The sequence below is a fragment of the Coregonus clupeaformis genome, chromosome 30 (assembly GCF_020615455.1).
Source record: "Coregonus clupeaformis isolate EN_2021a chromosome 30, ASM2061545v1, whole genome shotgun sequence".
NCBI classification, from domain to species: Eukaryota; Metazoa; Chordata; class Actinopteri; order Salmoniformes; family Salmonidae; genus Coregonus; species Coregonus clupeaformis.
The window spans coordinates 44,030,500-44,045,960 of NC_059221.1; positions in this window are offsets into that span (position 1 = coordinate 44,030,500).

Consider the following 15,461-nt stretch of genomic DNA (forward strand, 5'->3'; position numbering starts at 1 on the left):
TTTTCAGTTCTGCCCACAAACTTTCTATAGGATTGAGGTCAGGGCTTTGTGATGGCCACTCCAATACCTTGACTTTGTTGTCCTTAAGCCATTTTGCCACAACTTTGGAAGTATGCTTCGGGTCATTGCCCATTTGGAAGACCCATTTGCGACCAAGCTTTAACTTCCTGACTGATGTCTTGAGATGTTGCTTCAATATATCCACATCATTTTCCTTCCTCATGATGCCATCTATTTTGTGAAGTGCACCAGTCCCTCCTGCAGCAAAGCACCCCCACAGCATGATGCTGCCACCCCCGTGGGATGGTGTTCTTTGGCTTGCAAGCATCCCCCTTTTTCCTCCAAACATAACGAGTGCCTTGTTACATCACCTGTACTCTCAGGTTACCAATTAGACTGCTTATATTTTTTCTACTGGGCTATTTGTTAATTATCTGTCCTTGATTTCTCACATCCTCTTTCCTCGTATCCTTCTCAACCCCCCCGATGACAACCTTGGATCTTCTCCTCCAATGCGTTTTGAGCAGAAGGAAAAGAAAGTGGATGTGAGGATTCAGGTAAAGACAATATAGCAAGGGCCCTGTACACACACTACCTAAAAAGGAACACCGCAGTCAAATAACTCCTGCATCTTTTAAGCAAACTACCCAGGAGCTTCAGAAAATCCCACGGTCCAAAGAACATGAATGAACTTTAACCAAAGCTGACATGTAAATCCCTCCAAAAGAGAATCAGTAGAGACTTCAGAGAAGTCCATCTTCTTGACCATATTCCCTCACACATATTTAACCTCAAAATGTCTGTGTGGAATAGTAACAAGTGGAATATAACAGATGATTTCATCATAAACCAAGTTACATTTACATTTACATTTTAGTCATTTAGCAGACGCTCTTATCCAGAGCGACTTACAGGAGCAATTAGGGTTAAGTGCCTTGCTCAAGGGCACATTAACGTCATTTAGCAGACGCTCTTAGCCAGAGCGACTCACAAATTGGTGCGTTCACCCTATAGCCAGTGGGATAACCACTTTACAATTTGGGTGGGGTTAGAAGGAATACTTTATCCTATCCCAGGTATTCCTTAAAGAGGTGGGGTTTCAAATGTCTCCGGAAGGTGGTGAGTGACTCCGCTGTCCTGGCGTCGTGAGGGAGCTTGTTCCACCATTGGGGTGCCAGAGCAGCGAACAGTTTTGACTGGGCTGAGCGGGAGCTATGCTTCCGCAGAGGAAGGGAGCCAGCAGGCCAGAGGTGGATGAACGCAATGCCCTCGTTTGGGTGTAGGGACTGATCAGAGCCTGAAGGTACAGAGGTGCCGTTCCCCTCACTGCTCCATAGGCAAGCACCATGGTCTTGTAGCGGATGCGAGCTTCAACTGGAAGCCAGTGGAGTGTGCGGAGGAGGGGGGTGACGTGAGAGAACTTGGGAAGGTTGAACACCAGACGGGCTGCGGCATTCTGGATGAGTTGTAGGGGTTTAATGGCACAGGCAGGGAGGCCAGCCAACAGCGAGTTGCAGTAGTCCAGACGGGAGATGACCAGGACCTGCGCCGCTTCCTGTGTAAGGCAGGGTCGCACTCTCCGAATGTTGTAGAGCATGAACCTGCAGGAGCGGGTCACCGCCTTGATGTTGGCGGAGAACGACAGGGTGTTGTCCAGGGTCACGCCTAGGCTCTTCGCACTCTGGGAGGAGGACACAGCGGAGTTGTCAACCGTGATGGCGAGATCATGGAACGGGCAGTCCTTCCCCGGGAGGAAGAGCAGCTCCGTCTTGCCAGGGTTCAGCTTGAGGTGGTGATCCGTCATCCATACTGATATGTCTGCCAGACATGCAGAGATGCGATTCGCCACCTGGTTATCAGAAGGGGGAAAGGAGAAGATTAGTTGTGTATCGTCAGCGTAGCAATGATAGGAAAGGCCATGTGAGGATATGACAGAGCCAAGTGACTTGGTGTATAGGGAGAAAAGGAGAGGGCCTAGAACCGAGCCCTGGGGGACACCAGTGGTGAGAGCACGTGGTGCGGAGACAGCTTCCCGCCACGCCACTTGGTAGGAGCGACCGGTCAGGTAGGACGCAATCCAGGAGTGAGCCGCGCCGGAGATGCCCAGCTCGGAGAGGGTGGAGAGGAGGATCTGATGGTTCACAGTATCAAAGGCAGCAGACAGGTCTAGAAGGACAAGAGCAGAGGAGAGAGAGTTAGCTTTAGCAGTGCGGAGAGTCTCCGTGACACAGAGAAGAGCAGTCTCAGTTGAATGACCAGTCCTGAAACCTGATTGGTTTGGATCAAGAAGGTCATTCTGAGAGAGATAGCAAGAGAGTTGGCTAAAGACGGCACGCTCAATAGTTTTGGAAAGAAAAGAAAGAAGGGATACTGGTCTGTAGTTGTTGACATCAGTGGGGTCGAGTGTTGGTTTTTTGAGAAGGGGAGCAACTCTCGCTCTCTTGAAGACGGAAGGGACATGGCCAGCGGTCAAGGATGAGTTGATCAGCGAGGTGAGGTAGGGGAGAAGGTCACCGGAGATGGTCTGGAGAAGGGAGGAGGGGATGGGGTCAAGCGGGCAGGTTGTTGGGCGGCCTGCAGTCACAAGTCGCAGGATTTTATCTGGAGAGAGAGGGGAGAAAGAAGTCAAAGCATAGGGTAGGGCAGTGTGAGCAGGACCAGCAGTGTCATTAGACTTAACAAACGAGGATCGGATGTCGTCAACCTTCTTTTCAAAGTGGTTGACGAAGTCATCCACAGAGAGAGAGGAGGGGGGGAGGATTCAGGAGGGAGGAAAATGTGGCAAAGAGCTTCCTAGGGTTAGAGGCAGATGCTTGGAATTTAGAGTGGTAGAAGGTGGCCTTAGCAGCAGAAACAGATGAAGAAAATGTAGAGAGGAGGGAGTGAAAAGATGCCAGGTCGGCAGGGAGTTTAGTTTTCTTCCATTTCCGCTCCGCTGCCCGGAGCTCTGTTCTGTGAGCTCGCAATGAGTCATCAAGCCACGGAGCTGGAGGGGGAGGACCGAGCCGGCCGGGAGGATAGGGGACACAGAGAGTCAAAGGATGCAGAAAGGGAGGAGAGGAGGGTTGAGGAGGCAGAATCAGGAGATTGGAGGGAGAAGGATTGAGCAGAGGGAAGAGATGATAGGATGGAAGAGGAGAGAGTAGTGGGAGAGAGAGAGCGAAGGTTGCGGCGGCGCATTACCATCTGTGTAGGGGCAGAGTGAGTAGTGTGGGAGGAGAGTGAGAGAGAAAAGGAAACAAAGTAGTGGTCGGAGACATGGAGGGGAGTTGCAGTGAGATTAGTAGAGGAGCAGCATCTAGTGAAGATGAGGTCAAGCGTATTGCCTGCCTTGTGAGTAGGGGGGACGGTGAGAGGGTGAGGTCAAAAGAGGAGAGGAGTGGAAAGAAGGAGGCAGAGAGAAATGAGTCAAATGTGGACATAGGGAGGTTGAAATCCCCCAAAACTGTGAGGGGTGAGCCATCCTCAGGGAAGGAACTTATCAAGGCGTCAAGCTCATTGATGAACTCTCCAAGGGAACCTGGAGGGCGATAGATGACAAGGATATTAAGCTTAAATGGGCTAGTGACTGTGACAGCATGGAATTCAAATGAGGAGATAGACAGATGGGTTAGGGGAAAAATTGAGAATGTCCACTTGGGAGAGATGAGGATTCCTGTACCACCACCCCTCTGACCAGATGCTCTCGGGGTATGCGAGAACACATGGTCAGACGAGGAGAGAGCAGTAGGAGTAGCAGTGTTTTCAGTGGTGATCCATGTTTCCGTCAGCGCCAGGAAGTCGAGGGACTGGAGGTTGGCATAGGCTGGGATGAAGTCAGCTTTGTTGGCAGCAGAACGGCAGTTCCAGAGGCTGCCTGCGACCTGGAACTCCACGTGGGTGGTGCGTGCAGGGACCACCAGGTTAGAGAGGCAGCAGCCACGCGGTGTGGTGCGTTTGTGTAGCCTGTGCAGAGAGGAGAGAACAGGGATAGGCAGAGGCATAGTTGACAGGCTGTAGCAAATGGCTACAAAAATGCAGAGGAGATCGGAATGAAATGGGCTAAGCATCTGGGAGCGGAGAGAGCAGGGCCTCCCTCACCAAAAACTTCTACCTCAGAAACTAAAATTGTTTCACTGAACCACCCGAACAAAAACTCTCCCAACTTCCGCCTTTAGAAATCAGAATTGTTGTGAACCACAGCGGTTCAATGTTTAAAGGAATAGACTCAACCCACTTTATTCAGCTAGCCAACTATGACACCATAGCCAACTAGCAAGCTAGCATCCAATAACAATAACACACCGTTTAGCACCAACACTTGGTCACAACAAACCACCAATAATGTGATAACACACTAAACAGATCATTTGTGTCTGTGTCAAGTTCCTTTCATGACGCAGCAATGATTAGACGTTGGCTAGCTAGGACAAGTATATTGTAGTTAGCTACTACAGTACAGCTAGCTGGTCGTGTTGGGGAGCTAGCAATGGCCACTGTGTTGACTTTGTTTGAAGAACGGCTAGCTAGCTAGCTTCGTGCTACAGCCGGCACGGCCGAGGACACTGCCAAGACACAGTAACTACCAACAACAACCCACGAAGCCTAGCTATGACGCCGTAGCTAACTTGCAAGCTAGCATCCATTAACACACAATTTAGCATCAATACTTGGTTACAACAAACTGCCAAGAGTGTGTTAGCACACTAAACAGATAATTCAAGTCCGTGTCTAGTTCCTTTCATAACGCATAACGCAGCAAAAAATTAAACGTTGGCTAGGACTACATTAACATTGGAAACAGATCTCCAGCGTTGCTAATCGTTACCAGTAGCTACCCGCTAGCTAGCCTCGTGCTTCGATACTAACCTACAATTACCTACGGAAACCTACAATAACAACAATACTAACCTATAATAAATACAATACCTAACTACAGCTAACTACCTACCTACGATCTAATACATGGTTAAGCAAAAAATTAAACGTTGGCTAGGACTACATTAACAATTGGAACCAGCTCTCCAGCGTTGCTAATCGTTACCAGTAGCTACCCGCTAGCTAGCTAGCCTCGTGCTTCGATACTAACCTACAGTTACCTACGGAAACCTACAATAACAACAATACTAACCTATAATAAATACAATACCTAACTACAGCTAACTACCTACCTACGATCTAATACATGGTTAAGCAAAAAATTAAACGTTGGCTAGGACTACATTAACATTGGAAACAGCTCTCCAGCGTTGCTAATCGTTACCAGTAGCTACCCGCTAGCTAGCTAGCCTCGTGCTTCGATACTAACCTACAATTACCTACGGAAACCTACAATAACAACAATACTAACCTATAATAAATACAATACCTAACTACAGCTAACTACCTACCTACGATCTAATACATGGTTAAGCTTTACTCAACACCATATGAGAAGCTTACCTCCTGCTTACCTCCAGCTAGAGAGATAAGTTCTACCTGCATGTATGATTAACTTGTCAAAATAGGACAAAACTTCAGATTGATACACATGTTAAACGTTAAACTTGCTACAGAAATAAAACTGAGATAGAAATGTGAAATCTTTCATTATTTTGAAAAGTTACTGCTAATAAAAGGTAATATAGGCTGAAATAGGAAGGATAGGCCTCGCCCATATACAGTCATTGGCCTCGCCCATATACAGTCGTTGGCCTCGCCCATATACAGTCATTGGCCTCGCCCATATACAGTCATTGGCCTCGCCCATATACAGTCATTGGCCTCGCCCATATACCGTCATTGGCCTCGCCCATATACAGTCGTTGGCCTCGCCCATATACAGTCGTTGGCCTCGCCCATATACAGTCATTGGCCTCGCCCATATACAGTCATTGGCCTCGCCCATATACAGTCATTGGCCTCGCCTAACGACTCACCCTGAATTTAATTCCGCTGCTCTATCGATCGCTACATACTGTACATTCATCGTTGAGAAGAAATGCCAGTTTGGCGCGATGTGGATAGGTAGCCAGGCAAGAATAAGCCTACCAGACCCAGAGACCCTGTAATGTTGATTGTAACCCTAAACCCTTACATGTGTATACAAAACATAGATGACACACACACAAATCAAGAAATAAAATGTATTTTTCGTTCAGTGTGTCGTTATAGAGTAGTTACAGGTTCTGCATTACCATTAAAGAAAAAATAAACGTAAAAACAAGTAACCATTTTCACCTTTACCAAACGATTGCTTTATTCAATTCAGCGGGAAAATAACATATTTTCTCATGAATATAAGCTCCCCGCCCACTCAACCTGCTCTTTCAGGCTTCCTGATAGTTGGAGATGAGAGAAAAGGTACAATTTCTTCAATTCTGAGCATTTTAATAGTGTATAAATATTATGGGTGATGTTTTGGTCATTCAAAGGCAATTTCTACTTTGGAAATAGGATGACTGTGGCAAAGAGGTGGGCCATTGGCCACATGGGTGTTTCTCTCTCTCTCTCTCTCTCTCTCTCTCTCTATTGTTGATCTCCCTCGCGTGCTCTCCATCTGTATGTCTATCTATCTATCTTTCTGTGTCCGTCTGTCTGTCTGTCTCTGTCTTTATTCAGACATCTGGATCCAACCAACTGAACTGCAGTCAAATTGCATATCATGTCATAGTACACAATAAATAAATCTCTTACTTGATCTCTTTCTCTCTCTGGCTCATTGCTTCTCTTCACTTGCGTCCCTCTCTTTACCCCCCCCATATCTTATATTTCTTCTGTGTTGTGGTTGCCAGGTTGGACGGCAGAGCGTGTTCAGGAGTACTTTGTGTGGGCAGCCCAGGTAGTGAGAGGGCTAAGGGGGACCAACCCAGCACCGGAGGGACACATAGAGGAGCTCTTCAGGCAGAGGGGCGTCGATCTTTGACACCTCTCTGCTTCTGACACAGTGTGGCACAACAGAGCAACTGTTGACGCACACTTTTGTAAAGAGTTTATTTGAAGACTTTGAGCGAATTGTCTTTATGTTAGATGCCTTCTCCATGGAATATACTTTCTATACTCTTAACTCTCACAAGGAAAAGGTTAATTTGATTTATTTTAGTAGGTGATTTGATTATACATTTATTCTACAGAACTTTGTATACATTGTTTGTAGAACTAGCAAACCATGAATGTCACCTTGAGTTATCTCACTGTATTGAATAAAGCAATGCTATGCATTTGTAAAGATGAAAATGGTTACTATGTTTTGTATACAAATGTAGGGGTTTAGGGTTACAGTTAGCATTACAGGGTTTCTGGGTCTGGTAGGCTTATCCTTGCCTGGCTACACTCTAAAAATGCTAGGTTAAAAACAACCCAATTTGGATAAGTATTGGACAGAACACAAGTTGCATTATTTTGACCCAGCCAGTTGGGTCACTTAGTTGGGTTGTTGGGTTATTTATGCTGGGTTATTGAGCTTGATCCACCGGGTCAGATCAGAAGACTGTAGGCGTGGCTTAGTAGGGGTGTGGCTTTCAAATAGTTATTTTTGGCCAACTGTGAGAGTAAATGCCATTCCGGTTCATGTTCTGTTGTATTGTCATTACATGTTAAGGTTGAGCACTGACGCTTTTGTAGCTTTTATGAGGCTTACACGAGAGTTTGAGTTCCTCAAGTGCTTATGCATATCCCAATGTTGGGAGAGTTACCACTTTGTTTTAATATTGAAATAATAATGTTATTAAATGTATATTAAAATATGTAATGTGCAAAACATATTGAAGGAAAATCCATTTGACCTAATTTCTAACAGCATGTCACCTGACCTCTAGATCACCTTTACTCCACACACAAAGCTCTCCCCCAGCCACCATTTGGCAAATTGGACCATAACTCTATCCTTCTGATTTCTGTTTACAAACAAAAAGCTCAAACAGGAAGTACCAGCTCAATACGGAAGTGGTCCGATGAAGCGGATGCTAAGCTACAGGACTGTTTCACTAGCAAAGACTGGAAAACGTTCCGAGATTCAACCGATGGCATTGAGGAGTTTACCACATCAGTCACCGTCTTCTTTAATAAGTGCATTGATAACTTTGTCCCCACAGTGACCGTACGTACATATCCCAACCAGAAGCCATGGATTACAGGCAACATCTGCACTGAGTTAAAGGCTAGAGCTGCACTTTCAAGGAGCATGACACTAATCTGGATGCTTATAAGAAATCCTGCTATGCACCCCAATGAACCATCAAATAAGCAAAGCGTCAATACAGGACTAAGATTGAATCCTACTACACCGGCTCTGACGCTCGTCGGATGTGGCAGGACTTGTAAACTATCACGGATTACAAAGGGAAACCCAGCTGAGAGCTGCCCAGTGACGCAAGCCTACCAGACGAGCTAAATACCTTCTATACTTGCTTCGAGGCAAGCAACACTGAACCATGCGTGAGAGCACCAGCTGTTCCGGACGACTGTATGATCACGCTCTCCATAGCCGATGTGAGTAAGACCTTTAAACAGGTTAACGTTCACAAGGCTGCAGGGCCAGACGGATTACCAGGATGCAAGTGTCTTCAGTGACAACCTCTCTCTGACCCAGTCTGTAATACCTACATGTTTCAAGCAAACCACCACAGGGACCAAGAACCACATTCTTAGTCCCTCTGCCTAAGAACACCAAGGTAACCTGTCTAAATGACTACTGCCCAATAGCACTTACTGTACATCTGTAGCCATCAAATGCTTTGAAAGGCTGGTCATGGCTCACATCAACACCATCATCCCAGAAACCCTGGACCCACCCCAATTCGCATACCACCCGAACAGATCCACAGATGATTCAATCTCTATTGCACTCCACAGTGACATTTCCCAATCAACACCATAGTGCCCTCCAACTCATCACTAAGCTAAAGACCCTGGGACTGAACACCTCCATCTGCAATTGGATCCTGGACTTCCTGACGGGCCATTCCCAGGTGGTGAGGGTAGGCAACAACACATCCGCCACGCTGACCCTCAACACGGGGGCCCCTTAGGGGTGCGTGCTCAGTCCCATCCTGTACTCCCTGTTTACCCACGACTGCGTGGCAGCGCACGACTCCAACACCATCATTAAGTTTGCCCGATGACACGACGGTGGTAGGCCTTATCACCGACGACGTTGAGACAGCCTATAGGGAGGAGGTCAGAGACCTGACAACAACCTCTCCCTCAACGTGGGCAAGACAAAGGATCTTATCATGGCATAAAGGAAACGGAGGGCCGAACACGCCCCATTCACATAGACGGGGACAACAGCGCCTCTTCTCCCTCAGGAAGCTGAAGAGATTTGGCATGGGCCCTCAGATCCTCAAGAGCTTCTACAGCTGACCATTGAGATCATCTTCTTCTTGCTGCATCACCGCCTGGTAGGCAACTGCACCTCCCTCGACCGCAAGGCTCTACAGAGGGTGGTGCAGATGGCCCAGTACATCACTGGGGCCGAGCTCCCTGCCATCCAGGACCTCAATATCAGGCGGTGTCAGGGGAAGGCCTGAAAGAATGAGCCACCCAAGCCATGGACTGTTCTCTCTGCTACAGTCCGGCAAGCAGTACCGGAGAATCGGATCTTGGACCAACAGGCTCAGAGACAACTTCTATCCCCAAGCCATAAGACTGCTGAATAGTTCATCAAATGGACCCGGACTATATGCAGTCTATTGCACTGACTCTATGCACACTCACAGGACTCTATCAACACACACTCACACACACTTACACTGACATTCTCACACAAACACACACACATTTACGCACACAAACACACATAACGGACACACGCATACTGACCCCCCCACACACACACACGCACACACATGTACACATACTCATTTTATACTCTGCTGCAACTTTGATTTGTACTCTTCTTATTATCTATCCTGATGCCTAGTCACTTTACCCTGCCTACATGTACAGCTGAAGTCGGAAGTTTACATACACCTTAGCCAAATACATTTAAACTCAGTTTTTCACAATTCCTGACATTTAATCCTAGTAAAAATTGTCTTAGGTCAGTTAGGAACACCACTTTATTTTAAGAATACAGAATACAAGAGTGTGCAAAGCTGTCATCAAGGCAAAGGGTGGCTACTTTGAAGAATATAAAATATATTTTGATTTGTTTAACACATTTTTGGTTAATACATGATTCCATATGTGTTATTTCATAGTTTTGATGTCTTCACTATTATTCTACAATGTAGAAAATAGTAAAAATAAAGAAAAACCCTTGAATGAGTAGGTGTGTCCAAACATTTGACTGGTACTGTATATAGCTTCATTCTTGTGTGTTTTATTTCTGTTGTGTTTTTATTTTCTTATTTTAACTCTGCATTGTTGGGAAAGAGCTTGTAAGTAAGCGTTTCACTGTAAGGTCTACTACACCTGTTGTATTCGGCACATTTGACAAATAAATGTTGATTTGAAGACCAACTGTGTCACCTGTTCTCCACCACAGGAGATTGGTGGCACCTTAATTGGGGAGGACGGGCTCGTGGTAATGGCTGGAGCGGATTGGTGGAATGGTATCAAATACATCAACACATGGTTTGATGCCATTCCATTTGCTCCGTTCCAGCCATTATTATGAGCCGTCCTCCCCACAGCAGCCTCCACTGTTCTCCACCCCTCTCCAGAGCTGTAACCAGGTTCCAATTCTCATGTTTATCAAGTATGGGGTGTGTATAATTTTCAGCAAAAGAATGCATTACACAATCGCTGATATTATTGCTGACAGCCCTGTAAGCCAAATGTTCAATTCAACAACTTTTACCATTTGAAACATTAATTCAAAGTTTAAAGCATCGTGAACACATCTCTGGTGAAACTGTGTGTTACAGGAGGGGGTCGCAGTTCCGGAGCGACCCACTAGGTGTCATCCTCCGACAATCTTATGCACTTCCTTACTTACAGTCTGGACTAATCATCATCCTATTGGTGTCACCTGTGTCTACCTGTTCACCTGTGTATTTATGCCCTCACTTCCCTGTGTTCCCTTGCTCAGTTTTCTCTGCTAGTTTCTCTATGCTCAGCAGTACTAATCAGTGTCTGATCGGAGAAGTATGTACAGGTACTCGAGAAGTGTTCTCCCTGTTTCTTTATTATTTCCGTCATAGTTACTATTTCGTATTTTGGCTGTCAGCCTGTTTTTGGAGACTTATTTGCTCCACCTTTCTTTTATCGTGTTAAGTCCGTTGTTTTGTATCCTGGCTTCGGGACCACCAGTAAAGATCCTTGTTTCACCATCTCTGCCTACTGTCTATCCTGCACCGCATCTGGGTCACACCTCACACCAACCCTTACAACTGTGCCTCCCATTTCCCAGAAGAGACCCCATTCGGTCTCACTGGAGCTACACCTGTCACCACCACCTTTCCAGACAGCAAGTGAAGCTTGACAGAGCAGCTGATTAAAGAGCTGTTCCTGTAAGTCACTTCAAGCATTGAACATTTCCCAGGTTGTTGTATTTCTCTGTCTGGACAATGCCAGCGTTCACTTGTGAGTTGCCGCCAAAGTATGTGATCTTATCCATTTTTCCATTAAACACTTTTTAGAACATATTTTCCTGTCACAGAACGTTCAAACCGGTTTGCCAACATACAGTTTACAGTATATACATAGCCTTGTGAAACCATTCTGGTTCCGCTATCATACTGGTTCTACCAGGCTAATAGTTCCCATCACTGAGGTCATATACAGTACATACAGTGCATTCGGAAAGTATTCAGACCCCTTGACTTTTTCCACATTTTGTTACGTCACAGCCTTATTCTAAAAATGTTTTTTTTTGTTTTATCCTCATCAATCTACACACAATATCCCATAATGACAAATCCATAACAGTTTTTTTATACATTTTTACAAATGTATTTAAAATAAAACACTTAAATGTCACATTTACATAAGTATTCAGACCCTTTACTCAGTACTTTGTTAGAGCACCATTGGCAGTGATTACAGCCTCAAGTCTTCTTGGGTATGACGCTACAAGCTTGGCACACCTGTATTTGGGGAGTTTTTCCCATTCTTCTCTGCATAACCTCTCAAGCTCTGTCAGGTTGGATGGGGAGCGTCGCTGCACAGCTATTTTCAGGTCTCACCAGAGATGTTCGATCGGATTCAAGTCCAGGCTCTGGCTGGGCCACTCAAGGACATTCAGAGGCTTGTCCCGAAGCCACTCCTGCGTTGTCTTGGCTGTGTGCTTATGGTCGTTGTCCTGTTGGAAGGTGAACCTTCGCTCCAGTCTGAGGTCCTGAGCACTATGGAGCATGTTTCCATCAAGGATCTCTCTGTACTTTGCTCCGTTCATCTTTCCCTCGATCCTGACTAGTGTCCCAGTCCCTGCCGCTGAAAAACATTCCCACAGCATGACGCTGCCACCACCATGCTTCACCGTAGGGATGGTGCCAGGTTTCCTCCAGACGTGACGCTTGGCATTCAGGCCAAAGAGTTCAATCTTGGTTTCATCAGACCAGAGAATCTTGTTTCTCATGGTCTGAGAGTCCTTTAGGTGCCTTTTGTCAAACTGCAAGTGGGCTGTCATGTGCCTTTTACTGAGGAGTGGCTTCCGTCTGGCCACGCTACCATAAAGGCCTGATTCATGGAGTGCTACAGAGATGGTTGTCCATCTCCACAGAGGAACTCTGGAGCTCTGTCAGAGTGACCATTGGGTTCTTGGTCACCTCCCTGACCAAGGCCCTTTTCCCCCGATTGCTCAGTTTGGCCGGGCGGCCAGCTCTAGAAAGTGTCTTGGTGGTTCCAAACTTCTTCCATTTAAGATTGATGGAGGCTACTGTGTTCTTGGGGACCTTCAGTTCTGCAGAAATGTTTTGATACCCTTCCCCAGATCTAGGCCTCGACACAATCCTGTCTCGGAGCTCTAGGGACAATTCCTTCGACCTCTTGGCTTGGTTTTTGCTCTGACATGCACTGTCAACTGTGGGACCTTATATAGACAGGTGTGTGCCTTTCCAAATCATATCCAATCAATTGAATTCACCACAGGTGGACTCCAATCAAATTGTAGAAACATCTCAAGGATGACCAATGGAAACAGGATGCTCCTGAGCTCAATTTCGAGTCTTATAGCAAAGGGTCTGAATACTTATGTAAATAATATATATATATACACATTTGCAAACATTTATAAAAACCTGTTTTTGCTTTGTCATTATGGGGTATTGTATGTAGATTGATGAAGGAGAAAATAAATTTAATACATTTTAGAATAAGGCTGTAACATAACAAAATGTGGAAAAAGGGAAGGGGTCTGAATACTTTCAATAGAATATTCTCAATCTTAATATTTTCATGAATAGAAAATACAACCTTTGGAAAAGACAACAGACAATAGAAAATACAGAATGTTATATACTGGGTTAATTGGCAACCCTGTCCTTGACTATATGAGGCCATATCAGTTGGATAAAGGGCACATCTTTGCATCTTGCCATAATTGCTTCTGTGACAGCATGGGCAGCACCATTGAGGGCGATCTCCATTTTAAAGTAGTACATTTCTTCTTCTACTACTTCTGAGTTTATTGAGTTGGTAAATAAATTGAATGGGTGCATACCTGGGCTACCGAGATTAGGGAAGTAGATTGTAGCAAAGTCAGGGGGTATAGTCTCGGCCCGGGACACTTTAGCTGTTATTTACTCCAAGCACCTCTGATATTGCCTAAGGTCGCTACACTTACCCCTTCCTTCAGAACAAACAATACAATGTCTTGCAGACAAGGCTGTTATATGCAGTGGTGGAAAAGGTACCCAATTGTCATACTTGAGTAAAAGTAAAGATACCTTAAAATAAATGTGAAAGTCACCCAGTAAAATACTACTTTAAATGCACTTAAGTATCAAAAGTAAATGTAATCTCTAAAATATACTTAAGTATCAAAAGTCAAAGTATAAATCATTTCAAATTCCTTATATTAAGCAAACCAGACATCAAGATTTTCTTGTTTTTTTAATTTACGGATTGCCAGGGGCACACTTCAACACTCAGACATCATTTGCCAACAAAGCATTTGTGTTTAGTGAGTCTGCCAGATCAGAGGCAGTAGGGACGAACAGGGATGTTCTCTTGATAAGTGCGTGAATTAGACAATATTCCTGTACTGCTCAGCATTCAAAATGTAACGAGTAGGTAACAATACATCCGCCACGCTGATCCTCAACACGGGGGCCCCTCAGGGGTGCGTGCTCAGTCCCCTTCTGTACTCCCTGTTCACTCATGACTGCATGGCCAGGCACGACTCCAACACCATCATTAAGTTTGCTGATGACACAACAGTGGTAGGCCTGATCACCGACAACGACGAGACAGCCTATAGGGAGGAGGTCAGAGACCTGGCCGTGTGGTGCCAGGACAACAACCTCTCCCTCAACGTGATCAAGACAAAGGAGATGATTGTGGACTACAGGAAAAAGAAGAGGACTGAGCACGCCCCCATTCTCATTGACAGGGCTGTAGTGGAACAGGTTGAGAGCTTCAAGTTCCTTGGTGTCCACATCACCAACAAACTATCATGGTCCAAACACACCAAGACAGTCGTGAAGGGGGCACGACAAAACCTATTCCCCCTCAGGAGACTGAAAATATTTGGCATGGGTCCTCAGATCCTCAAAAGGTTCTACAGCTGCACCATCGAGAGCATCCTGACTGGTTGCATCACTGCCTGGTATGGCAACTGCTCGGCCTCCAACCGCAAGGCACTACAGAGGGTAGTGCGTACGGCCCAGTACATCAGTGGGGCCAAGCTTCCTGCCATTCAGGACCTCTATACCAGGCTGTGTCAGAGGAAGGCCCTAAAAATTGTCAAAGACTCCAGTCACCCTAGTCATAGACTGTTCTCTCTGCTACCGCACGGCAAGCGGTACCGGAGTGCCAAGTCTAGGTCCAAGAGGCTTCTAAATAGCTTCTACCCCCAAGCCATAAGACTCCTGAACATCTAATCAAATGGTTACCCAGACTATTTGCAGACATCTCTTTGGCTTCTGAATAATAGAGCATACTGTAAGTCAACAAGTAAAAAATAATAGGCTACAAATATACAAACACATGAGTGTGTGCAAGCTTGAGGAAACCAGGGCACTGAAATGTCTTAGAGCTATAACATGGGGGATTAGGAGACATGATAAATACGCATAGGCCTATCGTTACGTAGCTGATCTATGCCAGCCTTTTGTATCATGAGGTGATGTCCTCAGAGCTAAAACACAGGTCTATCTTAAAGCACAGATTCTTTAAATTCAGGGAGAGAACATGGGAAAAGGAAGGGTGAAGTGTTTTTGCATTACTAATCATTTATTTTCCTTTTCCAGTTCCACAAGAAATACACATCTTACATTTCCAGCTGTAAACTCCAGGCAGATGTCCAATAGACAATAGTTTCAAGTGTTAGTTGATGTAGTTGATGTAGCTCACTAATAAACAAACCAGTCCCATATGAAATGTACAACATATAAGTA